At 37.7% G+C, this 24178-nt stretch overlaps 1 protein-coding gene and 1 long non-coding RNA gene across 5 annotated transcripts in view; both read left to right on the top strand.

Annotated features, from left to right (window-relative positions):
* Window positions 1-24178, top strand: part of zbtb16b (zinc finger and BTB domain containing 16b) — a 72484-nt gene that overhangs the window by 34554 nt on the left and 13752 nt on the right. The window lies entirely within an intron of this gene.
* On the top strand, window positions 6-8085 carry LOC129423244 (uncharacterized). 4 transcript variants are annotated; one of them, XR_012367656.1, is made up of 7 exons: window positions 6-3419; window positions 4115-4201; window positions 4322-4499; window positions 4766-4835; window positions 4964-5121; window positions 5334-5424; window positions 5584-8085. It is a non-coding gene; the product is annotated as an uncharacterized lncRNA (long non-coding RNA). The 4 variants fall into 4 exon arrangements; XR_012367654.1 differs by having other exon boundaries at window positions 6-4201; XR_012367655.1 differs by having other exon boundaries at window positions 6-4201; window positions 5334-5434.

The raw sequence follows: 24178 nt of genomic DNA, 5'->3' as shown, positions 1-24178 counted from the left end.
GGAAACTCATCTCAGCTCCATCCATTTCTCTAAGATCCCCATTAAACTGCACTGAAGTGTAAATGCAACCTTCACGTTCTGTTTATCAGCAAAGTAATCATGTTTATCACCCTATCAAAACTCCATTCAGATGCTCTTCCATTATTTAGAAGGGAAGGTTCACTGGCCTCTAAAATTTCAGCCTGTAACATGTGCTTATTGCAGGGCAGGCCAATAAAGCGCTGTGGCACAGCGGCCGTGCCATGTTTCAACAATCTTCATCACTTTGTCTAAACATGGCACGCTATTGTGCTACATTTGTTCGAGCGACTGTACAGAGTTACCCAGACCTGTGAGTCATCAGCGCTTTGGCGCGCTCATTAACGCCAACAGCTCTCAGCTGCTACCCTGCTGTCAAATATTCACATTAACTGACATCTGATGACTGTACGCTTTTGCTTTTAGACTTTTTAATAATCATTTTGAAGGTCAGGTGAATAGTGTGCTCGGATACAGGTTGGCATGGTGCGGGGATGATGTGTGTAAACTTGTTTTTGCGGGGGTTAACGTGAGTCACAGAGACGTTGAATGGTGTGTAATTGTATTGCGGAAAAAATGGTTTACATTGTTAATCATGACCCCAACCTTTATGTAAATTCTGTAATAAAGAAGTTTCCTACAATTATGCTGCATTTACACCAGCCGCATTTGAGGCGCTTCTACCGCTCCTAGTTTGCTGCTTGAACAGTTTGAATGCATTCACGCGTCAGAGGTGCTATGCGGTTGTCTGATTGCAAGATGGCTGATGTTGATTCTGCATTTATTAAGAGAGTTACTAGTTTGTATTTGGTCACCTTACTATAGGGGGAAAATAGTTTAAAAAACGGCGGGAATGCCGCAGGTCGATAAACATCACATGACTCAAAAGTGAAATGTGTATTTACAACTTACCAGGTTGCCCAATGTCCTCACTGACACTCTTTCAAGCGATGTCCTTTTTATTGCTGTCTCTGTAGAAATAAGAACTTGTGTCGTATAGCTCTGGGTGACTGCTCACGGACAATATCAAGCGTTCCTTCATGTTGAATGAGTGACTCCGGGCGGGGCTGCCGTCACAGCAGCAAGCAGACTCCTGATTGGTTAACACGGTGTGAAAATCCCCCAAAGTTCAAAATTTTCAACTCGGGCGTCAGCTGCAAATCCGCGTCAAACGCAAATGCACAAAAAACACGATTTATGCGTACCGCGCCAGACGCTCAATTTGCGCCACGCTAAATGCTAAATAATCCTGCTTCACATTGACTTAACATTGAAATCACTTGAACTTGACGCCTCTACCGTGGCTGGTGTAAACGCAGCATAAGAAAATTCAAGCTTGTGTGTCCATATTTGACCTAACCATTGCCAGCAATCAATTTTGCATTTAAAATACACCCACAGTAATAGCAGCCCAAACAAAGCCCAGATGTCTAGGCTAAAACAAGGCAACATTTGGGTTGTCAAGGAAAGTTAATAGTCGTCTTATCGTGACCCAAAAATGAATTAAATAAATAAAACCAAGCCCCTTGTCATCACTTACATGATAGGATATCCCACAAGTTATTTTAGCAAAAACTACATGTAACCAAATCCATTTTTTTTACCTAGAAGTAGGTTACTCATACAGTAGCCGGACTATATCGGATATGCTGAAATAATGGCTATTGCTTGGTGGTTGGGTTAAAACAACCCAGCATTTTTGTGCAGGTTGAGAGTGCAAGTGTACTCTAAAAACTGCTGGGTTGTTTTTAACCCAATTTTGGGTAAATTTGCACAGAAAATATGTTGGGTTATATATAAACCTATGCCGGGTTGTTATTACCCAACACTTAGTTGAAACAACCCACACTGTAAAAAGTCAAAGTTGGATCAAATAAAAAAATACTTCAATTGGTAACACCTAAAAAGATTTAGTTGTTTCAACTTATGTTTAAGTGAAGTTGAAATAACTTAAAGAATTACTCCACTTTCTTTAAAAAATGTCTTCTAAAATGTTGATGTCTTTCTTTGTTCAGTCGAGAAGAAATTACATTTTTAAGAAAAACATTCCAGGATTTTTCTAAATTTAATAGACTTTATTGGACCCTAACACGTTACAGTTTAAATGCAGTTTAAAATTACTGTTTCAACGCAGCTTCAAAGGGCTCTAAATGATCCCATAAGGATCTAGCGAAACGATTGTCATTTTCAGCAAGAAAAATAAAAAATATGCACTTTTAAACCACAACTTCTCGTCTTGCACTATCCATGTGACGGGCCAGCGTGATCTCACGTAATGCGTCATGATGACAAATGTGAAACTACCGCCCCAGTGTTAACAAGGGTTAGTTAATTTTTTTAAACGGTCCACAAATGTGCGTTTCACATATGTAACCCGTGACCTTTCAGCGTCATAATGCGTTACGTGAGGTCGCGCTGCCGCAAGACGAGAAGTTGTGGTATAAAAGTACATATTTTTTATTTTATTTTTTGCCAAAAATGGTAATCACTTTGCTAGATAAGACCCTTATGCCTCGTTTGGGATTGTTTAGAGACATTTGAAGTCTATTAAAATGAGAAAAATCCTGGAATGTTTTCCTCAAAAAACTTAATTTTTCTCGACTGAAGAAAGAAAGACAAAAACATTTTGGATGACATGGGGGTGAGTAAATTATCTAGATTTAAAAAAAAAAAAGTGGAATAATGCTTTAAGTTATTAAGCTAGTGGGGTTGATCCATCATTTTACTTTATACAGTGCAGCATTTGCTTTGAAGCAACCCAACATAGGTTTATGTAAAACCCAACATGTGTTCTCACCAATAGTTACCCAACATTTGATTAAAAACTACCCAACAATACACTGTAAAATGTTTCTGTTAATTTACGGCCAAATTTCAACATGATTTACCTGTTATTTTTAATAACTGCGCCTTACTGTTAATTTTAGGAGATATATGTAAAATAACATCTCATTTTTGTTATTTAACACTTCATTGTTAAATAACACCCCATTTTTGTTATTTAACACCTCATTGTTAAATAACGTCTTATTTTTGTTATTTAACACCTCAATGTTTTCTGTTCATACGCGAATGTCTTTGTTATCGTGGGTATAATAGTCTTTTTTTACCGTATTAAAACACTCCGGATTTTACTGGAGACGACATTTATTGAGTAACTGCGCTCCGAATCTGTGTGTGTCTCCTGTTCTTTTTGAAACCGGTGTAAATATCCGTATGACACGCAGCACGGCAGGCGCCACTTTATTTGGCGGCACTATTTGAAATAACATGTTCATACTGTATTTTTTTTTTGCATTCTGTGAAGTAACGTTAGCGTAGAAGGCGGCATTTTAACCAGCAACGAACACGGAGAACCATGTCGGAAGATCGCGGTCATTGACCAAAATCACAAAAATCAGGTGAGTTTAAAGAGTTTCTTGAAAGTCATGCATAGTTTTAGTCATCTATCAGTGATGTTGATCATGTATACTAAACGCAACGGACTTACGGGGACTTACACCATTCGAAATGAAGTAACTTAGCTAGTTAATAAGGCAAGGTGATTCAAGCTAGCAACATTTCGATAGTTTGTCCATTAATTTTAGACTTTTTTAATGTCCATTTATGTATAGTACGATCCAAATCTATAAACAACTATAACGTTTAGCATTCCCGTGTCTGGTTTGTGTGGCATTATTGCCATGTGCACATCTGGTTAAAGCAGATTCATCCTGAAAATCAAACGGCTATAAATTTATTTACTGATAGCTGTTTCTTATGCTAGAGATAACTTAGTTGGTCTAAAACTCTATTTAATGAATTCATGACAGTTGCTTGTCTTTGATGAATTATAGCTGTTTGGGCTACCAGACATGCTGTTGTGACTATTTTATATATATGTTTTATGCTATCAATGAGGTAAATCCAGCAAAAACAGTAGGCTACTGATCGGGCTAGTGCAGTATCTAGCTATGTTAACAGATATTCACTTTTTATTGCATTGGCATAGTGCATCCTATTTTTATTTATTTATTTATTTTTTGCTGTTTTAATAATCATTGAGTTGTAGATCAGTGTTTACATTTGTTTATTTCTTTATTTATTTTTATTACAGATGCTGGTCACACTGCTGTTCAAGATATCCAAGGATTTATATCTCAGAACCAGGAGGAAATTTGAATGGTTTCTTACTTGCTTAAAGGTGCAGTGTGTAATTTTTAGAAGGATCTCTTGACAGAAATGCAAAATAATATACAGAACTATATTATCAGTGGTGTATAAAGACTTTTCATAATGAACCGTTATGTGTTTATTGCCTTAGAATGAGACGTTTTATCTACATACACAGAGGGTCCCCTTACATGGAAGCCGCCATTTTGTGCAGCCATGTTTCTACAGAAGTCCTTACAGACAAACTTTTTTACTAAGTTGTCTCCGACAATGGCATGTTTGTCCGGTAGCGGCTACAGTAGCTTTTCTGTGTGTAACAAAAGCAAGAGGTGAGCAGTTGACTGAGCCGTTGGTTGCAATTCACAACCTCACCACTAGATGCCACTAAAATTAACACACTGCACCTTTAATCCTGTTTCCCCATCTCTCATTCTGTCTGTCTGTCTGTCTGTCTGTCTGTCTGTCTGTCTGTCTGTCTGTCTGTCTGTCTGTCTGTCTATCTATCTATCTATCTATTTCTCATTCTGTCTGTCTGTCTCACTCACTCAGTGGTAGTCTTATGTCATTAATATTGTGTTTAATTTGTTCTATGTAGGGATATGCCATTGCAGCTGACCTTGAGAGTTCACTCTCTATACCTGCAACTCCTCGTCTGATACTTCTTGGTAAGTTGGTTGTAGATATGACAGTTGTCTTTAGTGTTGTATGTAGTGAATTCAATGGTATCAAACTAAACTGTATTCAAAATGAAAACTAAAACAGAAATTTCACAGTTAAAAAAAATCTGTTTCAGGAGAAACGAGAAGCCGCTTCCAGCGCTGGATGCTCAGCCTTGAGGGCCAAATTTGCGAAGGGATCCAGTCCACCTTTGTGACAGGGCTTGCGTCTTTTTTTCTGTTTTCACATCTTTAACCAAGAGCAGGCAGCCTGCACGCTTGAATTCATCCAGAGGTAAGATTTTGTCTGCTAACACCTACATTTTTTCTGGCCTAGCTGTGGCTCAAGCATGGTTTTAACAGATCTGGTGATGGGACTTAGCAATTAACTTTGATTTTGAAAATCAGTTAGTGCATGTTGAGGATAGTTCATGTACATTTGTTGTCTTTGTTGTGCTGTTAGTCTGTGTGAATTACTCAATTTTTAACAAGTGTATAATTTTTCAGACACTTTGAGGGTATAAACCCAGAAAAAGGGACAAATGCTGCAAAGGGGGAGCAAGCTCATGGACTTTCAGTGGGATTTCATTTGAAAATTGTGAATAAGAGTAAGAAGCTTTTGTTAGGTCAAGCCATAATTTTGGATTAAAAATGTAAAATTATGGAACTCATATCTCTCTCTCTCTCTCTCTCTCTCTCTCTCTCTCTCTCTCTCTCTCTCTTTCTCTCTCTCTCTCTCTCTCTCTCTCATATACAGACCCAAGACTTCGCAAATGATCCTCATTGTGTGCTTTGAGAAAATGGTTAGTGGTCTAAGCAGTGACACTGTTTTTTTATTTGTTTATTTTGTTTATTGTTCCTTATTGATGATGAGTTAAGTATCAGTTTGAATGTATTCATACATGTTAAATTTTAGTGGTTTAGGTAACACTATGTTTTGAGGGTCAGAAATTTTTATAATGAACAATGTATTTGGGTGTAAAATGAATTTGCTACTTTTTAAGCTATGAACATGAGGAAATGAGATTTGATTGTGATTAATCTGAGCCTATGTGTAACATTTTTATGTGACCAGGAGTCAAGAGTGTATATCCTTGGTTTGAGTCTTTTTATTTGAATCTTAGCAATTCATGGAACATTAAAAATCGAGGTTTAGGGCCCTATCTTGCACTGACACAGTGCAAAGCCAAACGCAAGTGTCTCTGATAGTTTAAGACAGACGCAGTTGTTATTTTCCATCCAGCGACCACTGATGTCAGCAATGAACATGATATACAATATATTTCTGTGATTTGTCTGATTCATGTGTGCCTTCATTTGTAAGTATTTACCTTTCAGTGTTTGTATTACAATAAAATAGTAAATTTCAACACGGACTATTAGTTTTCTTTTACTTAAGTGTTATCTGATGGATTATGCCTATTCTTGTATTAACTCAAGCAAGAAAATGTCTATAACACTCAGTGGTACACGTTACTATGATAAAAATAATCAACAATATTTGATGGAAACAAAATAAATGGTGATTTAACAGGAAAATAATGGTAACACTGCTGCCAGTTGTTTCCTGTTAAAAAACATTACGGGGAGTGCACTGTAAAAGAACATTAACATGAATTAACTGTTAAAAAACATTATGGGGAGTGCACTGTAAAAAAACATTAACATGAATTAACTGTTAAAAAAATTACGGGGAGTGCACTGTAAAAAAACATTAACATGAATTAACTGTTAAAATAACAGGAAAATAATGGTAACCCTGCTGCCAGTAATTTCCTGTTATTTAACAGGGAAATATTTAACAGTGTACAGCTTCACAGTTTAATCAATGCTTTACTCGTTTGATCAATAAAGTAATGACTTTTAATCTTCCTTGATATTGATATATGTAATGAATTGCAATTAATATTTAACACATCATGTAATTATTTAGATTATACATTTTTAATCAGTTGACAGCCCTGAGGTGAAGACAAAAGCTGTAGTAGCTATAATAAGCGGTACGTGCATGACACAATGAGCCATGGGCCTTATGTGGGTGAAATGAGTTCAGCTTGGTACTACAAACACAATCTTTCCTATGATCTCTTCACTAACATGATCAATAACATAACTTTACAAGTCAATTGTGTCCAATAGCAAATACATTTATTCCTACTATGTCCTATATATCATAATTTATACCTGTAATTCACTTATTGGTTTGTCATTCAGTCTAAAGAGACGGCCGTCTGTCACAGGTATTGCAGACTGCACTAATTAATTCTCTCTCTCTTGGTATAAAAATGTTTCATGGGGCTAATGATCCACATGTTGAGTCTATATAAAGGTTGAGTCCTAATTAAAACAAGGTGCCATACTTTTGTCATCTTCATGCATTTAAGGTGCTAAACGTTTCCATGGCAGCTACCTCATAAACCCAATGAATTTCTTTGGACTCAAAGTCAAAACTTACTCAAATGTTTGTAATATTTTTACAGTAGTGTACAACACTACTACAGCGAGGGTGCAATATCTGTCGCCTGTGTACCGCGGGATGAAAGACGATAACCCTCTCCAAAACGCTGGCATGTAACTGTAACTCTCTGTGGCACACACTGTATAAATACTTAATGCATGTCGACATTGGCCTGGTGTTAACGATGCCCAGAATTTTATACCTTCTCTCCCAAACTTGTAAACATCCCCTTCTCCATTTCAGTTTGGCAGCACATTTAGTCGAAAGGAGGGGAGAACATCGCCTGCCCATTTTGAGAAACCTCAGTGCCGCTGGGTTTCGGCCATCACTCATGCAGAGTGCATTGAAATCCTGTCACCGCTTTCATACTTTGTCTAGTCTTTCCAGTCAAGAATTTCATATTTCTGTAGAAAATGCCACAAAGTCAAAAGTGCGTTCCCTTGTGGGGATTTAAACGGTGAATGAATGGGAATGCGGTTGTGGATGGGAATCTTAAGGAATTGGAGATTTCAGATTCCAATTTCTGACTCTGGATTCTTCTAGTGCTTTGGGTAGAGGAATTACAGTTGTTAAATAAAATAGGCTTTTTTATTGCATTTACTACTCTCAGCAGTCTGTTGCTAAATGATGAGATAGTTTCAGATCTTAATAAATTATGTAATAAATTCTTGCAAAAATGGAAGTCTATACAGGCTTTTTATGCAGCACTAATGCAATCCAATAATTCTAATAAATACTCAGCAAAATAATTTTAACATGTTCTATTCATTATTTTTTATCAGAGATACATCGATAAATTGGCCAATAGGGTAAAATATTTTTTTCGGCTGATATATCCTGTCAATCAAATAAAGAACAGGAAAATGCAAATGTAAAGAAACATCACTAGTTTAACATGCAATATTAATGGTAATTATATGAATAATATAATATTAATATAATATACACATGAAAATTTAATCATGCAAGTTAATATAACCACCAAACTATGGATATCGGCATCAGTATGGGCAGATATCAGTCTAAATAATCGGTGGAAAAATTTAGTATCGGTGCATCTCTAATTTTCATTAAAACCACCAACAGCAAAACTCATTGTTTTTCTTTGATGCTTAACCACATAATAAACAATAAGTACAATCCGGGAGTGAATAAAAAACGAATTAACTCTTTTCCCGCCATTGGCGAGTTAACTCGTCAATTAAGAAAAAAAGCTTCCCTGCCAATGACGAGTATTTCCGCAATACCGCTATTATTTCGCAACTTATAAAATTCGGAAGTATTGCCCTAGGGCAAATAGCTGTATGTCCGCGAATGTTTTGAGGATCGCTCTGCATCTGATCTCTATCAAAAGTCCCTCACAAAAATGGAATTATCTCAGGTTTTTGCTCAACATTTGGTGCTTTTGAAGAAACCTACCCATATTTTAGAGGTGGTGATAAAAAGAGAACTAATGAAAGTGGGAAAAAATTATGAAAAATGCTGGTGCTGGCTGTCAACTTAAAAAAAAAATGCAGTAAGTTCAGTTAGATTCGTTTAGCAATTGCTCCGACTGATTCATAAAGTTAATGGTTCATTTAAAAGAATTGTCTGATAAGAGTCATTCCTGAATCAGACGCTGGGTGAATCAGAAACTTCAAGAGTTAAGAACCACCAATAAAGTTACAAAACACATCAGTCCCTGTCTCCATTCAGGTCAGTTGATCTAAATCATGTTTCTATTTGAATCAGCCATAACACTACCTTCAGATTGAAAGCAAGAAGATCGTCTTCAAATGTCAACGTGTGTGAGAATGTCAGAGGTGGACGACTTTATGCTTTGAGGTTTTCTGGAGAAAAAATAGAAGAGAAGATTGCGAGGGACTGGGACAGTGTCGGGTGTATGGGGGAGATGAAAGAGCAGCTGAAGGGAGACGCTGGTGGCGTTTGGTGCCAGGACAGAGAGAAACAAACAACATCATGTGCTGTTGTTTACCCTCGGCCGCTGTGCTGTCATAGGCGAGACCTACTAGCGAGCTTGACCTACTTTAGGGGCATCCTAAAATAAAATCTCACTAGCGTCTCTGGCCCCTCGTACTGGCAGGCAGAATGGAAAGCAGGCCACAACATTACAGCGGTCTCTTTATTTTTCCCTCCACCCCTCCCGATGGAGAAAAGCATTATCGCATCCTTCACAGAACAGGAAGAGAAGTTATTAAAGGGGTTTTATTTGGGTCTGAAATAGAACGATTTGCCTTCAAATCATTTCGGCCTAAGGCGCTACCGTTCGTCCATCTGTCTCGTGCGTGTGCGAGCAAGCTTATGACGTCGAATTTCTCAAAACGCTTGTGTGTGTCCGTGCCAAAAATGCACAGAAAGTGTCTGGGTTTTATGGCACAGCCGAATTTACTCACTGGGAACACACCGATCTGTATAAACTGCGGTTAAACAAGAGCAATGTATCTGTTGTTGTGTTAATTATTAACGCACTGGCTCCTTACTTTGGTAGATTGGCCCGTCTGCCTCACACTTCACTGCTTTGTGAATCACAAGGGGTCATCTGAGGTATAGCTCATGTGTCCGAGTCATAACCACACATAAATCAGTCTGAAAGCAAGGGGCTATATTTAGCACATACAATGAGTTCACGTGTATCTGATATGCTTTAATGGTATTGTTTACCTTTGGAAGGTTAAAGATATAGGTATTTACGCATTTAAAAGGCTCTGTATTATGTGGTTAATTATTTGTGACCCTGCCTGTGAAAGCCAAGCTAATGTCATTTGTGTGATCATTTTGAAAATCATACATAATGTAAAGAACATTCTGTGAAAGTATAACCTTGATATCTTTAATATTGACTGTGTAAGGTCAAAGATTGAAATCAATGATTAAAAATCAAACATTGATGCTCCTAATCTCATAATTAGGTTATGAGACTTTAACCTGGATTTCACAGGGTCACATATTTTTAGGTTTGTGCTGTTTTTACAGCCCAGTCACACGAAATTATGTACCTATAGTCACCTAATTTTTGTATTCTTTTTCGTGATACTGTCACGAATTTCCGCGTTTTTTTCATGATCGAAAAAAACCCAAACCCAACTCTAATGCTGCGTTTACACCAATCGTGTTTCAGGCGTCCAAAATCGTGTGTACCGCGCCTAGTTTGCCGCTTGAATGCATTTAAAAAAAGCAAGCATTTGACACATTTCAAAGGCAAAATTTGCATCTTGTGGGAGGGGCAAGTGCTATGTGGTTGTCTGTTTGCAAGATGACTTATGTTGATTGTGCATTTATCGAGAGAGTTACCGAGTTACCGGTTTGTATTTTGTAACCTTACTATACACTGAAAAAAATGATTCATTGAATTTAATCAATTTTTTAAGGTAAGTGGTTGCAATCAATTTATTTAAGCTACATTTAAACAAATTCAATGAATCAATTTTTTCAGTGTAGGGGGAAAATAAACGGTGCGGGTCGATAAACGTCACGTGACTCAAAAGTGAAATGTGTATTACAACTAACCAGGTTGCCCAATGTCCTCACTGACACTCTTCCAAGCGAGGTCCTTTTTATTCCTGTCTATAGAAATAAGAACTTGTGTCGTATACCTCCAGGTGACTGCTTACGGACAATATCAAGCGTTTCTTCAGGTTGAATGAGTGACTCCGGGTGGGGCTGCCGCCACAGCAGCAAGCAGGCTCCTGATTGGTTAACGCGAAATTCCGTCAAAATTATAATTTTTCAACTCGGGCGTCAGCCGCAAATTCGCATCAAACGCAAAATGCACAAAAAGCCAGGCGCTCAATTCGCATCATTCGCGCGAACTAGACGCGCAAATGAGGCGGAATCGCGTCTTCCATGCCGCGCCAAATGCCTCATCCGGCTGGTGTAAACGCAGCATAACCCTAAAGCCAGGCGACAATGTTTTAAAATGTAGAAAATAAAAAAATCAGAAAAAAATAGTATAAACCAGTACTTCAAGTGACATACTAATGCAAACACCAAATCTGACCCTAAACCGAAGCAAAAATGGTTTAAAAATAGGAAAAACCACCGTTTTTTTTATTGTTCAGAAATCTTGTTTTTTGGTTGTGCATTCCAATTAATTTCAATGCAACTGCAGTTGGTTTGTTTTGATTTAAACCTTCATAACTTAAAAAATACAGCTAAGTAGCACCATAAAACAAAATAATAACATGATAACATAATAATAAACATGTTTTGACAAAAAATTTAAAAAAATGGATTTATCTCGTTTTGCAACGAAACTCTTCATATATATAATTCTCCAAAGCTATTTAAACAGTTCAGACTTTAAACATTCAGTTTTAGCTCAATTTCTATTTAAATTCACAAGTTGCCATTGTTACAAAGTAACTACAGCACATACATATTAATATAGGAAGTAGAGTCATGTATTATAAGTTACAAAGTATTATTATTGCACAATACATGTGTATTAGTGATATTAACTTTGAAATTAGTTGTTGTTAGGTTTGTAATCAGACCGTTGTATTGATACTAGTGCTATTAAACAAACGTGTATCAGTTTTCTCAAGAACAAACTGAATAAAACACCTGTTCGCAGCCACGAGACACCAGAACAGTATCATTATAATAACCTGTTTGTAACTTGGCACCATTTGGCAGCAATTTTAAGTTTCAATTTTAGTGGGTTGAAGAATTTAAAAATCCCTTCATTAAAACAGTAAAGACCATATCAGAAATAGTTTTGTTTTGTCATGACCCGGCTATATCTAAACAGGTTGTATGGGCAACCGCACCCCCCTCACCCTCACCGTCTCAGCTAAAGATTCATTGTCTCAGTGGTGCTGCTGATTTCCCAGCATGCCCTTTCATCACACAGTGACTAATTCCTATTGTATTATAACTTCAATGTAAAGAGATGAAGTACTCTCGGCCTGTTATTAGGCAACTTGCATCACAGGGTGTCCACGGTTTTTTGCTAAGTAGGTCATTGTTTTGAAAAGCACATATTCACGTGCATTTCTAAAAGAGTTGGATTATCTGTGCCGGTGAGCTTTTACGAGCTGTGAGAGTCATAGCAGCAGGTATCTCTTCTGTATAGACTTCTGTTTCTATTCACAAAAGACCAAAGCAGTTAGTAAATAAATTAGATTCTACAGATGTTTGTGGAGACCTTTGAGGAAAATCTTCATTAAATAAATTGCAGTCTTTTGTGTCATTTACAATGCAAATAAATTGACTCTCATTGTGGGAATACTTTGATAGTCTTTGGAAAATAAACTAACAAACAGAAGAGACTTGGCTGTGAATGCGGGATTATCACAAAACACTTTGACTTCAAACAGAAACGTGGTCTCTTCTGGTTGCTTGGAGTGGATATTTGATTTTGGTTTGAGTTATTAAAATGAATTTTTGCCACTGACCCATCTTGCTTTTTACGTAGATACCAGAGATGTTCGATTCATATTTTCACTCGGATATTATCTTGCTTATCAGTTCTGCTTGTTCCTCCCCGATGGCCACAATGAAAGGAACAGAATTACACAATATGACTGTGTGAACTCGTGTTTATCAGAAAGAACCTGCTCTTCACCCAGAACAGGTGAATTCCCCTGTTTGTTTAGAGATAAAGAGATTAGATGTATTTGTTGAGGCCGTTTGCATAACTTTCATGTTTACATCTCCTCTACGTGCGTTATATTAAAAAAACTGCCTTGCCAAATAAATCATGTAGGCGTCATTTTACAGTTATATTGCAAAAGCACTTAAAAACATCTATATATTTTACATAACAAAGGAGTGTTGTTTTTAGGACCGAACTTGTTTGTCTGCATTGTGTGACATTAGCCTCTTTCACACAGTAATTTCGGTAAATTACCATGAATTTACCCAGGGCTCCAGACTAACTATTTTAGTAGGAGCACAGTGGCCCCCAACTGAAAATTTTAGGGGTGCAACCAGAAAATTTAGGGGCACACAATGTAAATCAACATGCTAACCAAATATTCACATTTCTACTAATTTCCGCTGTATTACTAATAAATACTTTAATGATAGATGCAGAAAGTACAATGTGCTGTTTTCAAATTCAGTGCCACATCACAAAAAAAGGTCAAATTTACTGGTCGCACATGTGCAACTGGATGTAAAATTCAGTGGCGCACTCTCAAATTTGGCAAAATGCCCCCATTTGGTGGCAGTCTGGAGCCCTGTTACCAGAATGAATTTAGCAGTTAATACAAAAATGTGCTGTTCACACACGCAGTGACGTTCTGTCTTGTGTACGTACCTGTGGCGCGCGGCGAACTCAGTGTTGTATTTGTGAACAATGCCGGGATATGACTTCATATCCACGGTCCGTATTTTATTGTTTTCACATCTGTGGCAAACGCTGATGGTCGCGAAGTTGCTCATGAGCAAACAACATCTCATTAAGTGACTTCAAACATAACTGAACTGTAATTAGTGTTCTAAGGATGTCAAAATTCGGCAAATAGATGGTAAGCTGTTTAAAACAACTTTGGTGAAGAAATGTGGATGTTAATTTCAGTTGTGCTAGACTTTTAAGCAGTGTGCGTGTGGAAACGTCCATAATGGGTGTCAAAACATTATGATTGGCCCCAAGCTGTCAGTGACTGTATTATTTAAATCAGTATAAATTAAAAATGAACAAAAAATACTAACATGATGCATATGAAAAGTTCAAATGCAAAACCCACTTAAGGGGGTCACACACCGGCCACGTAGCTCAACGTCGCGCCGCGTCGAGTCGCGTCTAGGACAACTCGGAGGTATCGTAAACTGGAAGTGCACATTAAATAGCGCAAGCTTCATCAGATAGCGTCTACTTCAAAATTATACGTTAGCAGCCAATGTTAATCGTTAATGATTTGGGACAAATATGATGTTATTTAATGTTAAACTATGTTAGTGGTGCTCTGTGGCGCGACAGGGATTTGAGCAACTTCCTGAGTCGTAGCTGGGCAGCGCGGACAGGCGCCACCTGTTGGCACCAGTGTGCGTATACTCATAGAAAGCAATGTGTTCGAGTTTTTTAAAACGACGCTGAGCTGTGCATCCTGAGTGCGACCCCCTTTAGTGCATCTGTCATGAATTCTTGTAAGTGAAATTTTTTTATCAGGCTCTTAATGGATTAAAAAAGCTGAATTTCATGCGAAAACATATTTGATGAACGTATAGTACGTTTCGAGAGCATAACATTTTTGGCAGAGGTGGCATTAGGAGGCTTTTGCATCTGAACTATATATACTTGATGTATACACTCAACCCAGCGTTGGGTATCTAATGCTCCGTACATACCAAACGCGGGGCATCGCGTTACTCGCTCTAGATTACTCGCAGGATTTAACTTCGTGTCATGAGTTCGAGTTGAGTAGATCACATACAAAGTCAATGCAAAGAAGCAATCTGCTGCATCCTCGTGTTGGGGCGATGCGAATGACGCGATAAGGGTGGTGCGTTTGCCGCGAAAACACGCGCTATTCGCCTCAAACGCATTTTCGCGGCAAACGCACCACCCATATTGCGTCATTCGCATCGCCCCAACGCGAGGATGCAGCAGATTGCTTCTTTGCATTGACTTTGTATGTGATCTACTCGTGCAAATCGCTGAACTCGCATCTGGTGTGAACCCACAGTAAAGTATTGACGACGGGCTGTTGAATTATTCGAAAATAGTTGCAAAAATGTTTCCGCTTATACCACAAAAATGGCTACGACATTGCTCTGGTGGATATTTTAAAGCATTTGACAGGTCAGGTGTGCGTTTATCGAAAAATAATGCATACCCATGGAACATTTCTCAACCAATCAGAATAAAGAATTCAACAGCCATGTGGTATAAAAATAGATAAATGCAGCTGTTGGGGTAAATTTTTATATTTGATCCAACAATGGGTTAAAATTCCCCAGTGTAAGTTAAATTAAGACTTGACAGGTTGGGTATGTCCCTTTTTGATCCAACGCTAAAAATAACCCAATAAAAGTTTTTATTATTTTATTTATTTTTTCCATTGCAGGAATCCCAATTACATTTTCCTGCATTACACTGATGAAAATTTGAGGGAGAATGACACGTTTACAAAAATGCTAATGGTCCTCAAACAGGCTGTTTTCTTTTAGCAAACATAACTTTTTATTTCCTTCTTCCGAACGTGGGGTGAACATGAGACAGACATGTTCTTGACAGACTTGACGGACCTCTTCCTTGAACGTTGCACAAGCCTGCTTCCGATCAAAAAGTTTGCCGTTCTCGCGCTCATGCCTAGCTAGCACTGTGGGAATTGGATTAAGTCTCTTGCCTTTCTTCTAATTCAGAACGTTGTACTCATCGGGTGTCAATGGGTCAACTGACCAGTGTGAAAGGCAAATCCACTCGCTATTGTACAGTGAAGTTTTCCCTCGGTTCGGTCTTCAGCCTGGGAAAAATGGGGGAGGCAAAATGTCAATTAGGAATTCATTTTCTACCTCTCTGAAATGGTCTCAGCCAACTTAAAAAAAGACTTGATTGGCAGGACGATGAAATCACTGTGAGAAACAGTCTGACTGTCAATGAAAAGGCTTTGAGAGGTATTGATTTATAGACTTGTCAAAGACAAATACATATGGCCTGTTTTGTACTCTGCTACATTCTGCTTAATAGACTGCATTAATCATTCCTATAGTTTTGTGTTTGATCTACTTCTTTAATTAGGTGCCATAGCATTAAGACACGCATCTGAATCATCCTGTAATGTTATTAAACCCCTTATCCTCATCCAGAGAGCAGTATCAGGCATTCTCGATTGTGATTGGCTGGGAATGGTAATGAGGTCAGATGCAAAAATATATAAATGTTGCTCATTAAGATTGTTCAGACAGGAGTGTGACTCACAGCAGCGTGTTTATGTATGTGAACCGTGTTATGTGATGGGGTCATGCAAGGAAACGGTCTGCATTGCAAGTTGTTGTTACAGTGAGCGCCCCCTGCTGGCCCCTAAATGTGACAGTGAACAAACTGAGAGGCTTGCTTAGACATTGAATAAACTCACAAGCTTTAACATAAATAACAATGAATTGCTTTCAGCTTTTTTTTACTTCAGTTCATAAAAATCCATCTAAATTGATCTCTCACGAGTTCTTCAGGTCTGAACATGCGACAGCACCTGTTTCCTGTGACCTGGTCCTCACTAAGTGTTATGAAAGGAGAGGCTTGTTCTGAATGAATACTGACACCCTACTGAGATCTACACTTTTCTCTTTCTCACTCTATACTTTTTTTAACCCTCCCGTTTTCTCTTTGTACCCAGAGACCTTTCACCTCTGTAATGGACTTCAGAGGATTTTTCACCTTTACAATGAAGCAGGTTTATGATTTTTTTCCCCTGCACCATTAATTTTACCCTTTTTTTTTCAGTTCAGTTTAGCTCCATTGATAATAAGGTTATATTAGATTTTCACTCTACAGGGTACAAGTGCAGAGCCAGAATACTTTTAGCATCTAACCAGAAGTACAAATTGCAATGTAAATAATAATGGTTTACTGTATATGGTACATGCTATAATACAGAATATGGTTTACATTCACTGTATATATGTCGATATATGGCTATAGGTAAATATACAGATAGCAGGGTTCCCAAGGGTCCTTGAAAGTTTGTAAATCTGGAGGAAAAAATTCAAGGCCCTGGGAAGTTTTTGAAAATATACATACATAGATACAGGTCATTGAAAGTGCTTGAATCTATTTTATGCAAGAAGTTTTCAGAAAAAAATCCATATTATTCCCTGTTTAGTGTAGACTTTCTAAGTACACATGCTAAACTGTTTGCTTTAAATGCTTATATATTCTGTATGCGAATGTTGATTTACTCCAAAATGCGTTTTTGCATAGTTGCGTTTGACACATAAAAACGTCTCGGGTTACGTATGTAACTGTTGTTCCCTGAGAAGGGAACGAGACGCTGCGTCTCCCTTGCCATACTTCATGCGTCCCTGTAACGCCGTCTTTGGAAATATTTCAGATAGCGATATACTTCCTGGCTCCCACTTCACCCTGTCTTTGTCATTAAGCCTCACGATTGGTTTAATTTGATATACACATTCAGACGCACTTATCCCTGGAAGTGTCCCCAAAGTGTCACCGCTGTTGTCAGTGATATAAGTATTTGAAATGAAAATGATTTCTTAATGTCTAGTGACATATCAGGGACATTTAATGATTAATTGATATACATTTCTTACATACTGTTCCTTTAAGTTTGTAAAATACGTTAAAATTGTATAAAAATTTCACCCTGTGAAAAAAAGCATCACCTGTCTCTCTGCTACTTTGGCTGTACAACACTTTTTAAAGTATTAAAATCATTTAGTAATTGCAAACCATTGCAACACTGTATACTGTATATATTTTGTGATATGCACTTATATTTGCAATATTTCTATATTTTTGATATATCTTGCGACCCTATCATTTTATTCTACAGTATTAGCGATAATTAAGCAAATCTTCAGTATTTGACTCTCTTCAATTTCTTCCCCATTCAAAACTTTATCCACCAACAGTTTATTTCATTATCCTTTAATCACGTGCGATTCGAAGTCTTTAATGATTAACCGAGCAGCTCATACAGCAGAATAAGGCACGATCCTCTGGTCATGTCTTAATGAGACACCACTGAGAACCTTTTGTGTGGTGGAAAAGCCACCTCAGCAGTCACACAGATTATCTGAGTAAGAGGTGGACCTGTGGACATGTAAACAATAGAGAGGGTCATTCATACTCTAAGTCCGATTGTCCTCTCACTGTCCAGATGGCCTGCAGAATAAATTATACCGTTAGGTACAATGCATTCCAGCACTGGGGCTTTAGGCACGACTGTTTGTGGAGTCACACGGGGCTTTTTTCCTGTCCTGACGATTATTAACAAGCACGAGCGGTCAGCGGTTTGTGGTCTGTAAATGAAATCCATGAGAAAGCGGGAGGAAAGGCCAGCGGTCAAGACGGTCGTGTGAATGTATGACGCAAATGGTACGATTCTGGAGAAACTCCAGTGGTGCCGTAGTTTTTGATTGGGAATGATGTTTGTTTCATCGTTTTTGTATAATTTTGCAGCTCAGTTGGTAGAGCGTTGAGGTAGCAGGGCAGAAGGTTGTGGGTTTGATTCCCAGGGAAGTCACGTATTGGTAATATGTGGAGCTTGAATGCAATGTAGTTAACTTTGGATTAAAACGCGTGCCAAATGTGTCAATGCAAATAATTTAAAACCAGAGGCGGACACTACTTAAGTATTTTTACTTTCTACATAAAAGTAATTTTTCATGTATTCATATTTTATCAGTGTTTTTCTTTGGAAAACATACATTCCGAAGCATATTATCATTTGAAGTTTTTGGTTTATATTTAATATTTAAGTACATTTAACATCTAGTATTTTTTTTTACTTTTACTTAAGTAAAAAGTACTTTTGTACAAAAAAGTAAAAGTACACAATTTTCATGTAATTAGGTATTAAAGGTGCAGTGTGTAATTTTTAGAAATATCTCTTGACAGAAATGCAAAATAATATATAAAACTATATTATCAGGGGTGTATAAAGACCTTTCATAATGAACCCTTATATGTTTTTTACCTTAGAATGAGACCTTTTTATCTACACACACGGGGGGTCCCCTTACATGGAAGCCGCCATTTTGTGCCGCCATGTTCATACAGAAGCCCTTAATGGACAACCTTTTTTACTAAGTTGTCTCCAACGATGACGTTTGTCCGGTGGCGGCTACCGTAGCTTTTCTATGTGTTTCAAAAGCGATAGATGAGCAGTGGACTTAGCTGTTGGTTGCAGTTCGCAACCTCACCACTAGATGCCACTAAAATTTACACACTGCACCTTTAAATCAATTTTAAAATGCAATATAAAAGGAATACACAGTATGATTCTATGCTTTAGAATGTAGTGAACATTTTTTAGTAAAGCAAAGTAAATTTTTTCCCAAGCCAAACACTCTGATAAAGCACAGATGCTTGGAAAATTTACTCAAAGTACTCAAGTAGTCTCCGCCTCTGTTTAAAACTAAGTTGTGTTTATTTTGTTGTTAACTATTTTAATGTATATGCAATATTTTTTTTCTTAAAAATATAATAATTTACTTTTTCCACTTTAAAACATGTATATTTTATGTATGTTAATACATTAGTATCGTAGAGACACAGCTATATTGGTTCAACCAAAAGCATCAGTTTGGGGCGGGTCTGCCTGTTTGACTTAACCATTAACATGATTAAAGGGATAGTTTACTCAAAAATGAATGTTTACCCATGTTTGAAACCAAGCATGCATAAGCCCCATTCACTTCTATAGTATTCTTTTTCCTACTATAGAAGTGAATGGGCTCATAATTGGTTTGGTTACGAACATTTCTCAAAATATCTTCCTTCATGTTCACCAGAACAAAGAAATGTGGTTTGTAACAACATGAGAGTGAGAAATGATGACATAACTTTCATTTTTGGGTAAACTATCCCTTTAATTAAAGGAAATATGCTTGCAAATGATCATTATTTTTGCAAATGGTGCCAAAAACGCCAGCTTTGATCTCAAACAGATACAATCAGTCCATCCATTATGTGTGTAATCCCTCTGTAAGATTCATATTTGTTTCGAGTATTTTCAGTCAACGTCAGTAAATCTGAAACTCAGTTCAGGATCATGGCAGAATTATTCAATAAGGCCGGTGAGGCTATAGCAAGCCAGAGGGATAAATGTGTTTACTCTTGAAGTATTTGTCCCCCTCCAAACGAAATGAAACCCTGGCTTTGACAGCTCCCCCCTAACCGAGTGAATCATCTGTATCTGATTCTCAGCACTAATTCCAATTTAATTGCCTGTTGCCTGCAGGCTCCTCAATAGTGGTAACAAATGGTTTGATTTTGTAGTCCTCATCAGGCAGCATTTTAAATGCAACACTCTAACCCCACTCGAATGCCAATGAAGACACAGCGCAGCCCTGTGTTTACTAATGCACCCCTCCCCACGCTCGCTCCTCGTCTCTGCTCCACTCATATCTGATTAAAGGGGATTTGTAAGAATCGTCAAGATGCACGCTGTCTCTTTTCCATTGTAAATGGTCTTGGGCCAGAACAGGCGGTCTGGCTCCTTGTTTATTTTTTTGTTTAACGCCTGAGATGTTTCTTCGCTGGTGTAATCTGTTTAAATAGTATTTTGACATTTTAGTTCAGGTGAGATGCTGGAAGATTGGTCTTGCTGTGTGAAATAAGAGCCCGGGTTTTATACCGTATGAATTTTTAAAACACATTATGATTAATGTATTATTTTCAGGAGATCAGATCTTCATTGATTCTACATTGTAAGCAGGGTTAGAAATTCTTAGATAAATACAGACCAGAATATCAAAGAGATGGGGTGGACTCAACCATCAAGCAATCATTTAGAACAATATAGAAATCACATTTAGTACCATTTGGTGTTGAGAAGGTTAAGTTTAAATTATAAATATATTTAGTATTCATACAAGGGCTATATCCAGCTGAATCATATATAAGTAACATACATTTCTCGCAGGCGTGTCTCAAAACATCTTAACTCAATCCCATCTGAAAATTGGTGTTGCATTCTTGGACAGGTGGGTCCTTTCACTGCCCACATCTGCCTTTTGCGCTCCTGACCTCTGACCTCACTCACAAGAGCCAAACCACCCGCATTCAACCTTTCTTTTCATTACTCCACCACTAAAAGCAAATACATTTGCATACATACATTTATATATTCACAACTTTAATTCACATAAAATAATTTAAACTCAGACCATTATTTAATGTGAGATCATTCATTTTACTTTTGATGAAGCACCAAAAAAATTTCTGGTTTACCATTTACGATATTTTATTGATATAAAACAAAAATGCCATACAAAAATAACACTAGATAATTGTATAAATAATAACAGTTTAGTAAATAATGTCTTATGTACACTACTAGATAATACTTTTAGAGTATTTTAGTATGGTGTATTTTAGCACAGACATTGACTCCAATTTAATAAAAAATTTACTTAGCTCTTAAAGGGCACCTATTGGCCGATTTAGGTTTTTACATTTCCTTTGGTGTGCAAGTGTGTATTAGTACATTTTAACGATATGGAAAAGGTACATACCCAAAGTAAACGATGACGCGAGTTATCGTCTTTAACGTAAATCTCTTTTCTTGGAATACACCAAACACGGATTGTAGGCAACAGTTTACTTCCTGGGATTGGTGATGTAGAGAAGACGGACATTATCATAATTCCTCTCGCTTGGACTCACAGCCTTTCAGTTAACTCCTGTTAGCATTGCATTGTGGGCAAATCTTTCAAACATGGTAAGGAGCGTCATATTTCCGGATGACGTCAGAGGTATTCAGGCCAATCACAACGTACAGATTAACTGGCTAATCAGGGACACAGAGCTTTTCAAATCCATGCGTTTCAGATAAAGTGAAATCTGGAGCTACATAAAATGTACAATGTGTGGAAAATAATGTGTTTTTTAGCCATAAACAACGCAAACACATAATATTATACCAAATACATAAAATTACATTGTTTAGCAATGTAATGGGTGCACTTTAATAGGATCCTGGGTTCCTGACGCCTCTGTGGGCTCTTGATCCCCTGTCACAGTTTATTTTGGGATTTGTCCCACTGACCTCACATTGTCCCTTACGTTTATGTTTATGCTTAAAACATGCCCCTATGTTGGGAAATCCTGATTCTAGACCAACAGGTGACTCGTCTCTGTCCCCATTTTCGTGTGTGAGAGGTTCTGAGGTGCACTGTGGGAAACAGAGCGGAGAGCAACTACAGCAGCTGCGGAGAAGAGTTGATGCTCTGTAAGCGAAAGAGGAGCTTTCTCCATTAACAACCCTGTTCAACTGACTTAAGCTACTCTGTCAGCCACTTCAGAACCATTAAAGATCTGCTGGGAGCAGGAGAGAGAGGGGGGGGGGGGTTCTTAGTGTACAGAGTCATGATATAAGTAGTTATACTTCTCTAGGTGAATTATTCCTTAAGACATTAAACAGTGAAGCCAAGATCTCCTCACTCACTGTTTTTTCTTTTTGTATTTCTTTTATTTGTTCTGCTTATTTAGGTAACACAGCCAGCTCGCCTTTCCAGTTTAATACAACATTTGCATTACAAATGATTTTTATAGCATAAATGTTTGAGTGAAAAGTTTAAACTGCTTTATTGACAACATGCTGCCATAGACTTGCGGACATATAGTCTTGCAAAACACAATAATGCAGCCAGTGTTTTTGAGTAGGCTAAATTTGTATGATTTCAAATAAAGCGAATTGTACAAAACGTACAATAATTAAGAAAAAAATATAATGAAACCCGACCTCTAAGGCCAACATCGCGGGCAAAAGAAATGTAAAAAAAAACTGTACAAATCAATACGAATTACCCACCTCGTAAAATACATATGAATTGCCATGAGATTGTGTTGAATAAGTCAAGTTTCCCCAGTCTTATTACACATTTTATTACATTTGATTAGTAACTTAGTCGCCAGAATTATTTAAGGAAAATGCTACAGAAAAAAATGTACAGCTTCAGCCGCATACATGTTTTCACCACAAATGACAAATATAAATCAATTATTAGTGATCGCCAACACCATTTTCTTGTTTTAGTAAATAGCTGTTGTTAAACAGTGCTCGTTCCATTTAAGCAAATGATGATAGGTGGTTGATATCAACATAGTGTGAGAGGTCATACGGCGATCAGTGAGAGACGCAAAGGTTTGAATAACACAATAATATAGTTAATAATAATTTTAAACATATCCACAGAGTCCGCAGTCATTAATAAGTAGTCTGGATGGTCAGAGAGAGAGAAAGAGAGGGTGTTATATGGGTTGCGTAATTATTTTTTTTTAATTGCTCTTTGAAAAGTTTGAAAACCACTGATCTAGAATATGCCTACTTTATTCGTTGTTACCATTTTTTAAACATTTAAAGATTTTTTTATGTGGTCTCAGTTTTCTGAACCCCACTGTACAGGTACAAACTGTACTGTATAGGTTCTGTTTTGTACCTTTACATGTATACAAAAAATAATATATTTAGAGTTTTTTTACTGTACCTTAAGGATCTATTGTGTACCTTTAAATGTACAGTTAAATGTTTTGTACCCCTAACATTTAACTGATACAAAATTGGTCCTTAAGGGGGCGTGCACACCAAAGCTTTTACGCCCGCGGCCGGCGCATTTTTTCAATTGTTTGTAATGGAAGTGCGGCATTTCTTTAAAAAGCTTTGCTGTGTCCTGCCAAAACTTTTAAACGCGGTTGAAAACGCCTGGACGATGGCGATTGCCAGCTGTTTTTTCAGCTGAGTGCCAGCTTTCTTCAGCTGAGCGCTTTTTAGCTGTTGAGCTGTGAGCTGGTTGGTTGTCCCGCCCGTCCTCCACTGTGATTGGACGGCCGTGTGAGAACTGACATTGATGAGCGTAGCTTTTCACCCAAAGTTGAATCTCTTTCATCTCTCGACGCTCAGCACCGAGCGCGGAAAAAACGCAGAGCTGGGGCTTATTTGAATAACGCGGAGTTTCCATTGGAATCAATTGAAAACATGCGCCGACCGCGGGCGTAAAACCTTTGGTGTGCACGCCCCTTAAGGACCAATTTTGTATCACCAATATGTTTTTACGCAGTTGAAAACCCCCAGCGGACAGCTTTATTTTAGCTGACTGCCAGCTTTCTTCAGCTGAGCGCTTTGGTTGCTGTGATACTTCTGCTTTGTTGTACGATTCGCTTGTTGGTTGTTGTGATATTTGTCCCGCCCCTCCTCCACTGTGATTGGACGGCTGTTTGAGAACTGATATTGACGAGCTGAGCTTTTCACTCAAAGTTAACTAT

This window comes from Misgurnus anguillicaudatus, chromosome 24 (assembly GCF_027580225.2).
Source record: "Misgurnus anguillicaudatus chromosome 24, ASM2758022v2, whole genome shotgun sequence".
NCBI lineage: Eukaryota > Metazoa > Chordata > Actinopteri > Cypriniformes > Cobitidae > Misgurnus > Misgurnus anguillicaudatus.
The sequence above is the reverse complement of the archived record's forward strand: the minus strand, read 5'-3'. Positions and strand labels throughout refer to the sequence as shown.